We start from the raw sequence: 13,288 nt of genomic DNA, 5'->3' as shown, positions 1-13,288 counted from the left end.
AGTTTACCTTAATGAAGGTTACAGGCACTAGAAATATTACATGTGTAATCTATTTATTGGCTGTTTTTACATGATTTGCTGAGTAAGTTACAACCATAGAATCACAGAAAAAAAATCAAAGCGCAGAAGGAGGCCATTCAGCCCATCATGTGTAGTGGACAGTGAAGAGGGTTATCTCAGATTACAATAGGATCTGGACCAGATGGGCCAATGGGCTGAGAAGTGGCAGATGGAGTTTAAGTCAGATAAATACAAGGTGCTGCATTCTGGGAAAGCAAATGTTAGCAGGATTTATACACTTAATGGTAAGGTCCTAGGGAGTGTTGATGAACAAAGAGACCTTGGAGTGCAGGTTCATAGCTCCTTGAAAGTGGAGTCGCAAGTAGATAGGATAGTGAAGAAGATGTTTGGTATGCTTTCCTTTATTGGTCAGAGTATTGAGTACAGGAGTTGGGAGGACATGTTGCAGCTGTAGGCCACTGTTGGTTAGGCCACTGTTGGAATATTGCGTGCAATTCTGGTCTCCTTCCTATCGGAAAGATGTTGTGACACTTGAAAGGGTTCAGAAAAGATTTGCAAGGATGTTGTCAGCGTTGGAGGATTTGAGCTATAGGGAGAGGTTGAACAGGCTGGGGCTGTTTTCCCTGGAGTGTCGGAGGCTGAGGGGTGACCTTATAGAGGTTTACAAAATTATGAGGGGCATGGATAGGGTAAGTAGGCAAAGTCTTTTCCCTGGGGTCAGGGAGTCCAGAACTAGAGGGCATAGGTTTAGGATGAGAGGGGAAAGATATAAAAGAGACTTAAGGGGCAACTTTTTCACATAGAGGGTGGTACGGGTATGGAATGAGCTGCCAGAGGAAGTGGTGGAGACTGGTACAATTGCAATATTTAAGAAGTATTTGGATGAGTATATGAATAGGAAGGGTTTGGAGGGATATGGGCTGGGTGGTGGCAGTTGGGACTAAATTGGGTTGGGATATCTGGTCGGCATGGACGGGTAGGACGAAGGGTCTGTTTCCATGCTGTACATCTCTATGACTCTATGACTCTATGTTTGCACGAGCTGAATAAACTAGTTGTCCATTAAAACCCCATTTAACAGCTTGTGATTCATAGCCTGCAGGCTTAATGCTTCAGGTCCAGGTCTAGGTTCCTTTTAAATGCATTGAGAGTTTCTAACTCAACCCCCAACACAGCAATGAATCCCAGACAATCACCACCCTATGGGTGAAAATGATTTCCTTTATGTCTCTTTTAATCCTTCTACCAATCACCTTTTAACTCTACTCCTGGTATTTGACCTCTTGCCTAGGGGAAACAAGGCTTCCTTGTCAACTTTAACCAAACCCTCATTATTTTATTCACCTCAGTAAAGTCACCCTTCAACCTCCTCCATTCTAAGGAAAATGCCCCTAGCCAATCCAATCTTTCCTCACAGCTGAAATTTTCAAGCCCAACATTTCTGTAAATTTTCTCTATACTCTCCCTGCAAATAAATTCTTCTTGTAACGTGATTATCAGAACTATGCAATGATATTCCAGGTTTGCGCAGACAACAATTTCAGGAAACAGCTCTGTTTCAGGTGGGAGATTCATTATCACATTTTTGTAAAAGACAGGGACACCTACTGAGCACCCAATCTCAGTGACTCACACACTGCTGGCACATAACTTTGCCCTCATGAATTCAGGTTCAACCACCGATTTTGGATCTTGAAGATGCGCATGCTACATCTGAGTTTTTGCATTCTCATGAATAAACACAGAAAGCAAAACAAATGTGGAAGTCGTCAGAGGCATTCTGACACTGTTCTCACCTTAAGACATGCAGGCTTGCTTGCAGCATAACAAACTGGCAAAAAGTACCTACTGATTTGATTTGTTCCCACCATTTAACTGTTATGCGAACTGGCAGTATTCTTTCATCTTTATGTCATACAAGGCCCCAGACAGTGATGTCAGTCGACTAGCCTGTAAATGGGAACAGGAGGGACCATTTATTTCCCAAGCAATTACATGCTTGGACATTCAGCCTGTATGAAATTATAAAATTTGAAGTGAAGTTCCAAGAAACTGTGTTGTTTCTTTTCACAAAGTGGAATCAAGCTTGCCACTTATATATTAAACTTAAAAGAAACTGCCATAGTTGAAAGCTAGCTATTAGCTAGCATCATGAATCCAAGGTAGAATTGAATTGTGCATGTGTAAAATAATTATAATTGACAGTCCTTCACAATTGTACAAACTGCACTCGACAGGCCATTGAATTATTTTCCACAGGACCACATTATTGTCAATATTTTGAAGAAGCGTATGAAAGAGAATATTGTTAGCTTAAAGCTGTATTAAACAAATACAAAACTTCACCCTGTTAGGATGCAAAATGCTATTATAGTGTCAAAGTACAATGTCGAACTGAAAGAAAGAGAGCATAAGTAGACTGAGTTGAAAAATTAAAGTCTTTTTATTCTACCCTTTCGTTGTTAGTATGCAACCAATGCAAAATAGACCATAAGACTATGCTTAAAACCAAATAATTATGCAATTTTGCACATAAATGTACTGAATAAATATTATAGCAAAGTTTAAAGTAATATTTCAAAATGGCTTATTCAAAATATATGCAACATGGCACAATAAATGCTGAATATTGAAAAACATGGGTAGATTCTGATGTATTCAAAAATTTGATATTCATACATATGGTGCCTGTGGTTGTCTGTTGTTCTGAAGTTTTATTATTAAAGAGGAGACAGTATTGACTTTGATATTTTGTCACATATGTAAGAAATATTAGTTCCAGAATAATGGATTATTTTCAGAATATCTTGGTTGATAGGAAATGGAAGTGATGGATGAGGGTCAATAAGTCAAGAGTCTGAGTAGTTACATAAGACCAGGTGCAAGGTTGGATGTTAAGAAGAAACAATAGGAAAATTAGAGGGTTCACCACAGCTAAATTACACACGCAGCATATTTAAGAGCTTGGGTGTCAATTGCTGAGTCTCAAAGATCACCAATCACCACAATGAATGTGCTATTATTATGGAAATGTCTTACCTGAAAAGTATTCATTTTATTTTTGACAGCTAGGAATCAGTCCTTGACCTCTGTTCTGTCAGGGCACAATTGTTCATGTTTTGTCTGTGCAATCCAAAGCTCTCTCATGGCTTAAAAGTAAAATTGTATTCTGCTGAACAGCTACCTCAGGTTTTCCTGCTTTGTCCAAGCATAATTAAATGCAGTTTTAAATGGCTAATCTAACATGTATAATGAATATCACTAACTGTGCAGTTAAAAAAAATCTTTTCAATTTGTGAATATGCTGGCCAGGATTTTAGCAAAACCTAATGGAAACCTTTTGAGTCCAACCTCATTTAATAAATTTGGGTGGGCCTCACTTGCGTTAGAGGGTCTAAAATGGAGGAAAATGGTTACTGCAGAAGTTGGCATTTGCACTGTGGTTGACTGCTTCTGGGGAAGCACAAAATGAATGTTTTGTTACTTTCAATCGAGATCGTTGGAGGTGGGGTTTGAGAATGATTGGATTTAATCTCTGTGAATGGCAATAAACCAAGATGCGTGCAGATGTTAACCCCTCTTCCTGTCACAGGAAAGGGAGACAAATTTCACAAAAAATGCTAGTGCTTTAGAGCACTTAATTCTAATAAGGTTATTCAGAAACACAACAAAGGAACACAGGTGAAAAAAAATTATGAGTGACAAGTAAAATATTTACAGAATGGAAAGTGTAAAATAACATTAATTTAGAGGATCTAATTTTATTATCTACACCACAATCAATATGTGTCTTTTTCAATTCATTGAATACCACAACACTCACCATAGCAATTCTTTAAACAAGCTATGTGTGCCATATGTAAGGAAGTCTGCACATTGTCTCTACTAATTTATCCATTCACTTAAGTTTTGATTTATGCCAGTGCTTTGAAAGTGTAACAGTAAACACATTCAATTTGTTCTTTCTTTTTGCACTTCCTCCTTTTTTATTGTTTAACTCAATAGTGTCAGTCTAATCATTCACAGCATAATTATATTGCTCAAAGTAGTAATGGAGAAGTGTACACTTACCTACCTCTATGTGAATTTCATTGTTTGTCTGTTTTGTTGAACATGCTTTGTGTGGGTGTAGTCAAGTTAAATGGTACAATCTTACCCAGTAATAAAGGCAAAACGACCCTTAAGGCTTTTCTTTTGATCTTACTGTTATGGACCCAAATCTTTCTATTGATCCTTTAATTCAGCAGCCTAAAAGGTATAACAACATTTAAAGAGGGAGGAAGAAGAGGAGTAGTTAATTTAACAAACCTGCAATAAGAACTTTGTCATCAGTAATTTTCAATGCGTACACATGGCACTATTTCTATGTATCCATTTAGTATAATCTTACTTTAATATCCAGTGTTTGGAAGATCAGCAGATAAGAAAAGCTATTCTATGTATTCTACAGCATTCATATAGGTCAAAAATGCACACCTACTTAGGTGGGTAATAAAGATCCCATAACAGTATTTGAAGAGAACAGAATTCCATTTAACAAATATTTCTCCTCAACCAATTCAACCGAAGTCAGATTAGAATTTTCTTTTATTCATTCACAAGATGAAGGCATCGCTGGGTAGGCCAACGTTTATTGCCCATCCCTCATTGCACAGAGGGCAGTTAAGAGTCAACCACATTGTTATAGGTCTGGAGTAACATGTAGGTCAGATTAGGTAAGGATAGCAGATTCCTTAAATCCAGAAAATACAATGAAAAATGTTTAAGTTATGATACTCTAGAGCCTAAATTAATAACAGAAATCATATAAAAATATTAAAGACAAAGTCCATCTTTGTTCAATTTATGGTTCATGGATTCCCAAAGTTGAGGAAAAGAGAGGAATCTCATCCTCCGCCACTGTAGAAAGCAGATATTGAAACTGCCGATTGGAATCCCGGGCAGATCACCATCCCGCTGAAGACACCACAGAAATCACCTTGATGAGCCATCTTATCACCAAAGCCAATCAGAATTGAACCAGTATCTCATTGTTGTCTGTGAAACATTCCCATCTGCAAACAGTTGCCAATTTGCTTCCATAAAAACAATTGCTGCAACTCCATTAAGAATAAAAGGCTTGCATTTAAATAGTCCTTTTCAGGACATCACAAAACAGTATGGAGCTAGAAATATTTCTGAAATACTGCCACTAATGTAACATAGAAAAAGACAACTGCCAATTTGTGTGCAGCATGTTTCCAATTATGTAAAGATTGTGTCTTGTTTTATTTGAGAGTGTGTGCTGAAATGGGAAAAGAACTGTTTAAAAACAAAGGATTATGGAAGAGGTTAACTGCATCTTTAAAATCAAAAAATCTGACTCACATTGTAAGTACACAGCTCTTGGTGTAAGCAGTGGGAGGAAAGTGTGGGTGGTGGGTGCAGGGAAGAGATGAGGTGAAAGGCAGGAGATTTGGAGGGGATTTGATTTTTAAAAAGTCACCCAGGAGCTGTTGGGAAACTGGAATGCACCGCGTAGAAGGGCAGGAAGAGGCTGGAAACCTCACAGCTTTTAATAAGTACATGGATCAACACTTGGAATGTCATAACATCCTCGGCTATGAGCCAACTGCTGGAACATGGGATTAGTGTAGTTGGTGTGGGACAGATTCACTGGTCTGAAGGGCCTTTTTAGTGTTGCATGACTCCATGAATCTATTTGCAGATAAGCTGCAGCCAAGGGGTGTGTACAAATGGAGACTTGGCCAGCAATAAGTTGCTGATCGGTTTGGGAATGGTGAGCATTATTGATGACAAAGGCCAATAACGTTGTGATTGGTTCTCAGATAGCTGATCAGCTCATGGGTGTAAAACTTAAAGCCTACGGACCTCAGCTGAGGAAAGACCTGTCCTTTTTCACTGCAGTAAAATGCATATCAAACCATGAAAAAAGTCAATTTATCTTCTCTCAACATTTGTTATGAGCTGTGGCTTTTAACCAAAAAGCCAGATAATTCATACGCATGAATCAGTCGCACTGTGCCACATGCAAACAAGTGAATGTACCTGGAGAAGAGAGATCAAGGAATAACAGGACTTGACAACCAAAGGATCATCTCAGTGAACTCTGGAGACAGCACCAATCAACTGCCTTCCCAGACTTTCCCTCATATCTCAGTGATCCCTGGAGACAGCACCAATCAACTGCCTTCCCAGACCTTCCCTCATATCTCAGTGAACTCTGGAGACAGAACCAATCAACTGCATTCCCAGACCTTCCCTCATATCTCAGTGAATCCTGGAGACAGCACCAATCAACTGCCTACCCAGACCTACCCTCACATCTCAGTGAACCCCGGAGACAGCACCAATCAACTGCCTACCCAGATGTACCTTCACATCTCAGTGAACCCTGGAGACAGCACCAATCAACTGCCTACCCAGACCTACCCTCCCATCTCAGTGAACCCTGGAGACAGCACCAATCAACTGCCTTCCCAGACCTTCCCTCATATCTCAGTGAATCCTGGAGACGGAACCAATCAACTGCATTCCCAGATCTACCCTCATATCTCTGTGAACTCTGGAGACAGAACCAATCACATGCTTTCCCAGACCTTCCTTCATATCTCAGTGAACCCTGGAGACAGCACCAATCAACTGCCTACCTAGACCTACCCTCACATCTCAGTGAACCCCGGAGACAGAACCAATCAACTGCCTACCCAGACGTACCCTCACATCTCAGTGAACCCTGGAGACAGCACCAATCAACTGCCTTCCCAAACCTTCCCTCACATCTCAGTGAACCCTGGAGACAGCACCAGTCAGCTACCTTCCCAACCCTTCCCTCACATCTCAATGAACACTGGAGACAGCATCAATCAACTGCCTTCCCAGCCTTTCCCTCACACATGGCACCTTTTTTGTGTCTGTCTGAATTTTTGCCTATAGCATTTCTAGAGCCAGTTTAAGAGGTGTATGAGTTTTAACCAGTAAAGTTGTCCATCAACAACTCATATTTATTTACTTGTAGCTAGCTTCTGTTTATTTGTATGAAATAGTAATTCTTATTAAGTACTGACACCGGTACATGCTTTCTGTCAACTCAGATCTAAAACATTTAAAAAATTGAGGAAATTTTGCATATTGTAGAATCACACAGTTCAGAAGACACCCTTTGGCCCATCAAGGCTGTTCTGCCAAAACATTGTCTGTGTGTATCGCCATAGTCGTACCAGATCATAGGGCTGCTCTCTCATTAGAGGGAAGCAACTGGTGGTGATTTAACCTGAGGGCCACAAGGCCTCAGGTGATAAAATGATTGAGAAGGAGAGTCCTTCATGGTCATCTCAGCTGCTGTTGGGAATTGAACCCACGTTGTTGGCATCACACTGTTTTATAAACCAACAATCCAGCCAACTGAGCTAAATCTGCCAAAACATATACTATTTTCTGCACCACTTCCATTTTCCCACACTAAGGCCAGACCCTTGAATACTTTGATGCTTCAAGTGCTCATCCAAGTACCTTTTAAAGGTTGTGAGGTTTCCCAACTCAACTACTCTTCCAGGCCATACATTCCAGACCCCCATCACCATTTGAGTGAAAATACTTTTCTCGAATCCCCTTACACTTACCTTACACTTGAAGATTATGCCCCCTTGTTATTCAAACTTGCATGCTTTATATATCTTTTAACTTTTTGTGAAGACTTTTTTTGTTTATTCATGGGATGTGGCATTGCTGGCTGGGCCAGTATGTATTACCTGTCCCTAGTTGCCCTTGAGAAGGTGATGGCGAGCTGCTTTCTTGAACCACAGCAGTCCACAAGCTGTAGATAGACCCACACTGCCGTTAGAGAAAGAATTCCACAACTTTGATCCAGCAACAGTGAAGGGACTCGATATATTTCTAAATCAGGATGATGAGTGAATTGAATCAAATTGGCTGAAGACTGGCATCTGTGATGCTGGAGTTGTCTGGAGGAGGGTGAGATGGATCATCCACTCGGCAGTTCTGGCTGAAGACTACTGCGAATGCTTCAGCCTTGTCTTTTGCACTGATCACTGTGCTCCCCTATCATTAAAGATGGTGATAATTGTGGAGCCTCCTCCTCCAGCGAGCTGTTTAATTACCCACCTCCATTCTGGATGTGAATGGCCGGATGTGGCAGCTTAGTTCTGATCTGCTGCTTATGGGATCACTTATCTCTGTCTATCACTTGCTGCTTACGCTGTTTGAAATGCAAGTAGTCCTGTTTGGTAGCTTCACCACATTGACACCTCATTTTTAGGTCTGTCTGGTGTTGCTCCTGGCATATACTCCTGCAATCCTTGTTGAACCACAGTTGATCCTCAGCTTGATGATGATGCCAGGCCATGAGACTGCAGATTCTGCTGGTCAGTTCTGCTGCTGCTAGGTGGCACATGATGGCTCATAGATGCCCAGTCTTGAATTGTTACATCACTCAATATAATTATCATGAAGACTCCAGACAGTTGTCAAAAAGACGGACAGATGAGATGGTAGCTAGGCAATATGAATGGAGCAGCGACTTAACACAATGGATCTGGGTTGCTTACTACTTCGGTGGAGAAAATGATATCTGCTCATTTAGTTCATTCTTTAAGAAGAATTTGAAGATTATTTTATGTTAGAACATGCCAGCAATATCGCAACCCACAAAAGAGTAAATAAAAATTTAGTTGATTCACTGAAGAATGATACCCTGACATTAGTATTCTTTATTTACATTGAAAAACATAGCTTCTTCAGCCAAGGGACAAAATCATTAATTGACATTTTCACTGGCTATTAGCCGATATGTGACGCCTCAGTTTGCGGAGGCACTGAATAAATGGGACTGTTTGTTTCTTATTAAAGTCTTCACACACAATTTCTAATAGAGACCATGTGTGTCGGACAAGTGCCAGATTGCTGCTACTGAACACTTGGGCCAAATTCTCATCTTTTATTTGATCCTGCAAACCGTCAAAGGTGAAATCTGTTGGTTTGAAGCTATCTAAATTTCCCTGGCAGCCACCCAACAACTAATTTTGTTATCTGTGATTTTAAAACATTTCCAATCGGAATACAATTTCTATCATATCTATAGAGTACACTGTTTATAAATTAACGGAGCTTTTATCGTACATTTAGATTCTTTCTCTCCTCATAAAACTGCTCGGCTTAAAATCATAGCTTTAAATCATTACTTAAGACATTTCTATTATCAATACTTTCAATTAAGTAAAACAGTATTTATTTTCCAACAATTTTCTAATTGCTGGGGACCTCATTTCCAGTCATGTCACTGCCTGCACAAGCATGAGTTCAAGTGTAGGAATGCTTTAGCCATTTAGCTGCTATTAAAATAATAGATGTGGGACTGTGAGAAGAATACATTAAGGATTCTTCTGTTATTATTGAAACAATGATTTCTACATGGTGTGATTCTTTTTTTTTGGAGGAGGGGAAGCTGCAGTTCACGTCAGTGCATTTCATGGAGGCAGCTGGGCATTCAAATCAGCAGCTGCCTCCATTCAAGTCAAACTTCGGTGGCTTCGGAGTCTGAAACCTTAAGTGTGCAAAGTAAATCTGTGGAATTCATGACCCCAGAATGTGGTGGATGAAGGAACATTGAGGAAATTTAAGGAGGAGATAGATTTTCATTTCGTAATGGACTATGGGGAGCAGACAGGAAAGTGGAGTTGAGGCCTAGATGAGCTCAGCCACGATCATATCGAATGGTGAAGTAGACTCAAGGGCCTGAATTGCCTGCTCCTGCTCTTAGCTCTTCTGTTCTTATTATACTGAACATACAACTGAACTCTTCCTATAGCTTAGCTCCAGAAGGCTCTGACACATTCTCTTTCCTTGGTACTGCAATGCTCTCCTTAACTAAAACCCCTGTCCTTTCTCTTTTCTTCCCCCTTTCCTATCTTTACTATTCACCCTATAACTAGAAATATAAAGGAAACTGCAATGTTCATGATTTTCAAAGATTAAATATTGATATGAAGAAAACAATGTTGGTTAATTATAAAATGTCGTTTTGGAGATTTTAATTCTCGGTCTATTTCCGGTAGCCTGCCTTGCAGTCAATCAGAAGAAGTTTGGAAGCTTCCCACACATTTGCAAATCAAGAGAGATAACCAACTCATAGAACATAGATATATCTGGGAACTTGAATGAAATCAAAGGTTGGACTTCTCATATGGGTCCAGATGCTTTTCAGACGGCAAACATTATTACTTGTACTTCTGGTACAGAAAATACCATTAAATACTAAAATACAAACATTTATTTGTACAGATTTTGCATAATATATTGTAAATCTTATTTCCAGTAGTAAGTTCTGAGGTTAGTGCTGAACTCAAGATGAGCAATATGATTTTCACAAATCATCTATTATCTCTTCATAGTAAGAGCAGCCCAGCTTTGCAATTTTGTTTTTGTTTAAGAATTGCTGGTTTCATTAAAGGGTGGTGACATTGGTGTTTGGCAACAAAACAGGAGCAAACTGACATCGAAGGCCAAATTAAAAACTGAAAGAACTAGGGTTGCTGAAGCTCAGCAGGTGTTGTCGCATCTGTGAAGAGAAATCAAAGTTAACATTTCGGGTCAGGTGACCCTTCCTCAAAAGAACAAAAATTGATCTTGCCTGAATTGGACCCCAGTATGGTGCAGTGCAACTGGATACATTTGATGAAGGCAACAGCAGGTAATGGTCAATAATGCAGTGAGCCCATTGGAGAGTACAAATAAACTCCTGGCACAATTTGTGGCCCCAGGGGTGGCTTACTGACCATGCATGGGGCAGTGAGAACGGCTGACATTTAACCAAGCAAAGAATCACAAAAGCGTCTGCAGCTGGAGTACAGAACACGGCTCTCATCACCACATTGCAAGAGAGAGGATAGAAAGGAGATTTACTGGGATTTTGCCAGTACCTGAGACATTTAGCTGTGAGGAAAGATTTTTTTTTGTGTGTCTTTAGAACAGAGAAGGCTGAAATGAGATTTCTGTTAGGAGTGTAAAACAATCAGAATCCCAGACTATTATTACAGAAACAAGATGCTGCAGATGCCGGAAATCTAAGATTAAGAGAGTAAGAATTGGAAATACTCAGCAGTCAGGCAGCATCTCGGGAGAGAGAAAGAGAGCTAACATTTCAGATCTGTCTCCTGTCATCAGAACCTAAGTTTGGAAACGCAGGTCAATAACCAGAGGCTAAAATTATTTAAAATAATTAATGGAAGAATTGAAGGGGAGTTGAGGATAAATTCTTTCTCTGAGAGGGTATAGGGGCTTTGGAAATTTCTGCCTGTCAGGGTGTTAGGTATAGAAATACTCTTTATATTTATAGCACATTATTATGTTGTAATGTCTTTGACCAAGTTCTTGATAGTACAATGTGGATGGATATACTTCTTTTTTATCCAGCAGGGTTATGGTGGGCCAAATAACCACATTTTATGGCATATATTGTTAATGTTTCTACATGTCCAGGCAATAATTAACCAGAATTCACCAGAATGGGCAGCACCGTGGTCAGTGGTTGGCACTGCTACCTCACAATGCTAGGGACTCGTGTTCAATTCCACACTTGGGCAACTGTCCGTGTGGAGTTTGCATGCTCTCCCTGTGTCTGTGTGGGTTTCCACTGGGTCTTCCGGTTTCCTCCCACAGTCCAAAGATGTGCAGGTTAGCTGGATTGGCCATGCTAAATTGCCCATAGTGTCCAGGGATGTGCAGGTGGATAAACCATGTAGAATGTAGCATTACAGGGATCGGATAGAAGGTTGGGTCTAGGTGGAATGATCTTTGGAGGGTCAGTGTGGACTTGATGGGCCAAATGGTCTGCTTCCTTACTGTAGGGATTCTATGTTTCCATGAGAAGGAAGGTGAGGGGCTGCTGGAAGTAACCCACAGTCTTCCTGTCAAGCTGGGACTATTAGGCTGCTCTTCCTGGGTATATGATGAGGTAAGGAAAATATTTTACACTCACCTATTGTTTCGAATGCTGACACTCTGATACAACTGAACATTGCTCTTCGTATACTCATTTTCAATGCCTGACACTAGCATCCAGCAGGAAGCCTGGAGTCTAAATGGCCAACTCAAATCAAAATGGTGGCATGGAATGAATGCATGCAGTCTGTCCACTATATTAGAGATTTTGTAACTGCTTTATGCACCTAAAACTGCTGCAATGCTGCTGAATGTCTAAACCAGCTGATAAACTGTTCATCCCATTCATACTTCGGATGCAGAAACCCAGTGATTTGCCTCAACGGAATGTGAAAATGGGCAGAGAGTAAATCCAAAGATCATTCCACCTAGACCCAATCTTCTACGCGATTCTAATTTGAACCCACCCTCTTTTTGATGAGCAGGTTCATTTGAAATCTGGACAAAGTTCAGAATGTCATCTCAGGAATCCAACCAAATTGTGGGATACTGACAGAAAATCACTTTTATCAACAAGGTGCTTTTCTTTAACAAATAAAGTTGTTGGACTAGAAATACCATTGTACAAGAAAGGCCAATGAATCTTTTCTTTTACAGTATCTTCATAAAGCCTGTTACAACCCTTGCTGTTTATTGTTAACATTGCCCTGTCTCAATGCGGCCCCAACAATTCTCATAATGTTTTTATCCACTCAAATGCAAAACTATCATTGACAAATGTTCTAGCTTAAACTAGGATGTAATAAATTGTCAGTAGATTGGATTATTTTCAGGTTATGTTTATGGTGAGGATCGCAAAGTGATATAACCCACAGCCATAACAGTACAACTTCCAGACATAAACGAGAATTCAGGCAAGCTGTGTGATGACGATGAAGACAATTAGCAAAGATCAATTTCCTTTCCAGCAACAAATAGGATGTGGACAGTTTTGTGCTGCATAGTAAATGGGACTTAATGTTCTCCTACGCGTGTCCACACGTGCAGGATCCTATACCAATTTCTTGGGGCTCAGTCACTACTGCATTCAATAAGCTGCTAACAAACAATTTCAGATCAGTTACTTTTTTTAGTAATGAATGAATGATTTATCTTCATGTTTGTTTAGGAAAATACAGTGAAAAGTGTTCTGCACAGTGTAGTAATCAAATATAGAAAATGCAAATTATTCAAACTTCCCACACCAGCAACCAAAGCTAATATACTTCATGGCCCATGGAACTAAGCATCACTACATAAGTACATAAGAACCAGGAGCAGGAGTAGGCCATCTGGCCCTTCGAGCTAGCTCCGCCATGCAATAAGATCA

General features: G+C 40.1%; 1 long non-coding RNA gene across 2 annotated transcripts in view; it reads right to left on the bottom strand.

Annotated features, from left to right (window-relative positions):
• LOC122560605 overlaps nucleotides 1–13,288 on the bottom strand; it is a 160,801-nt gene that overhangs the window by 133,284 nt on the left and 14,229 nt on the right. Inside the window, exon 1 of one of the 2 annotated variants that reach the window (XR_006314777.1) lies at nucleotides 3,061–3,483. The exons of the other annotated variant lie outside the window; for it this stretch is intronic. This is a non-coding gene — a long non-coding RNA (uncharacterized LOC122560605). Of the gene's footprint in view, nucleotides 1–3,060; nucleotides 3,484–13,288 lie in introns of those variants that run through there. 2 annotated transcript variants of the gene reach the window in all.

The sequence above is a fragment of the Chiloscyllium plagiosum genome, chromosome 2 (genome assembly GCF_004010195.1).
Source record: "Chiloscyllium plagiosum isolate BGI_BamShark_2017 chromosome 2, ASM401019v2, whole genome shotgun sequence".
NCBI lineage: Eukaryota > Metazoa > Chordata > Chondrichthyes > Orectolobiformes > Hemiscylliidae > Chiloscyllium > Chiloscyllium plagiosum.
Note: the sequence above shows the minus strand (reverse complement) of the source record. Positions and strands in the feature narration are given on the sequence as shown.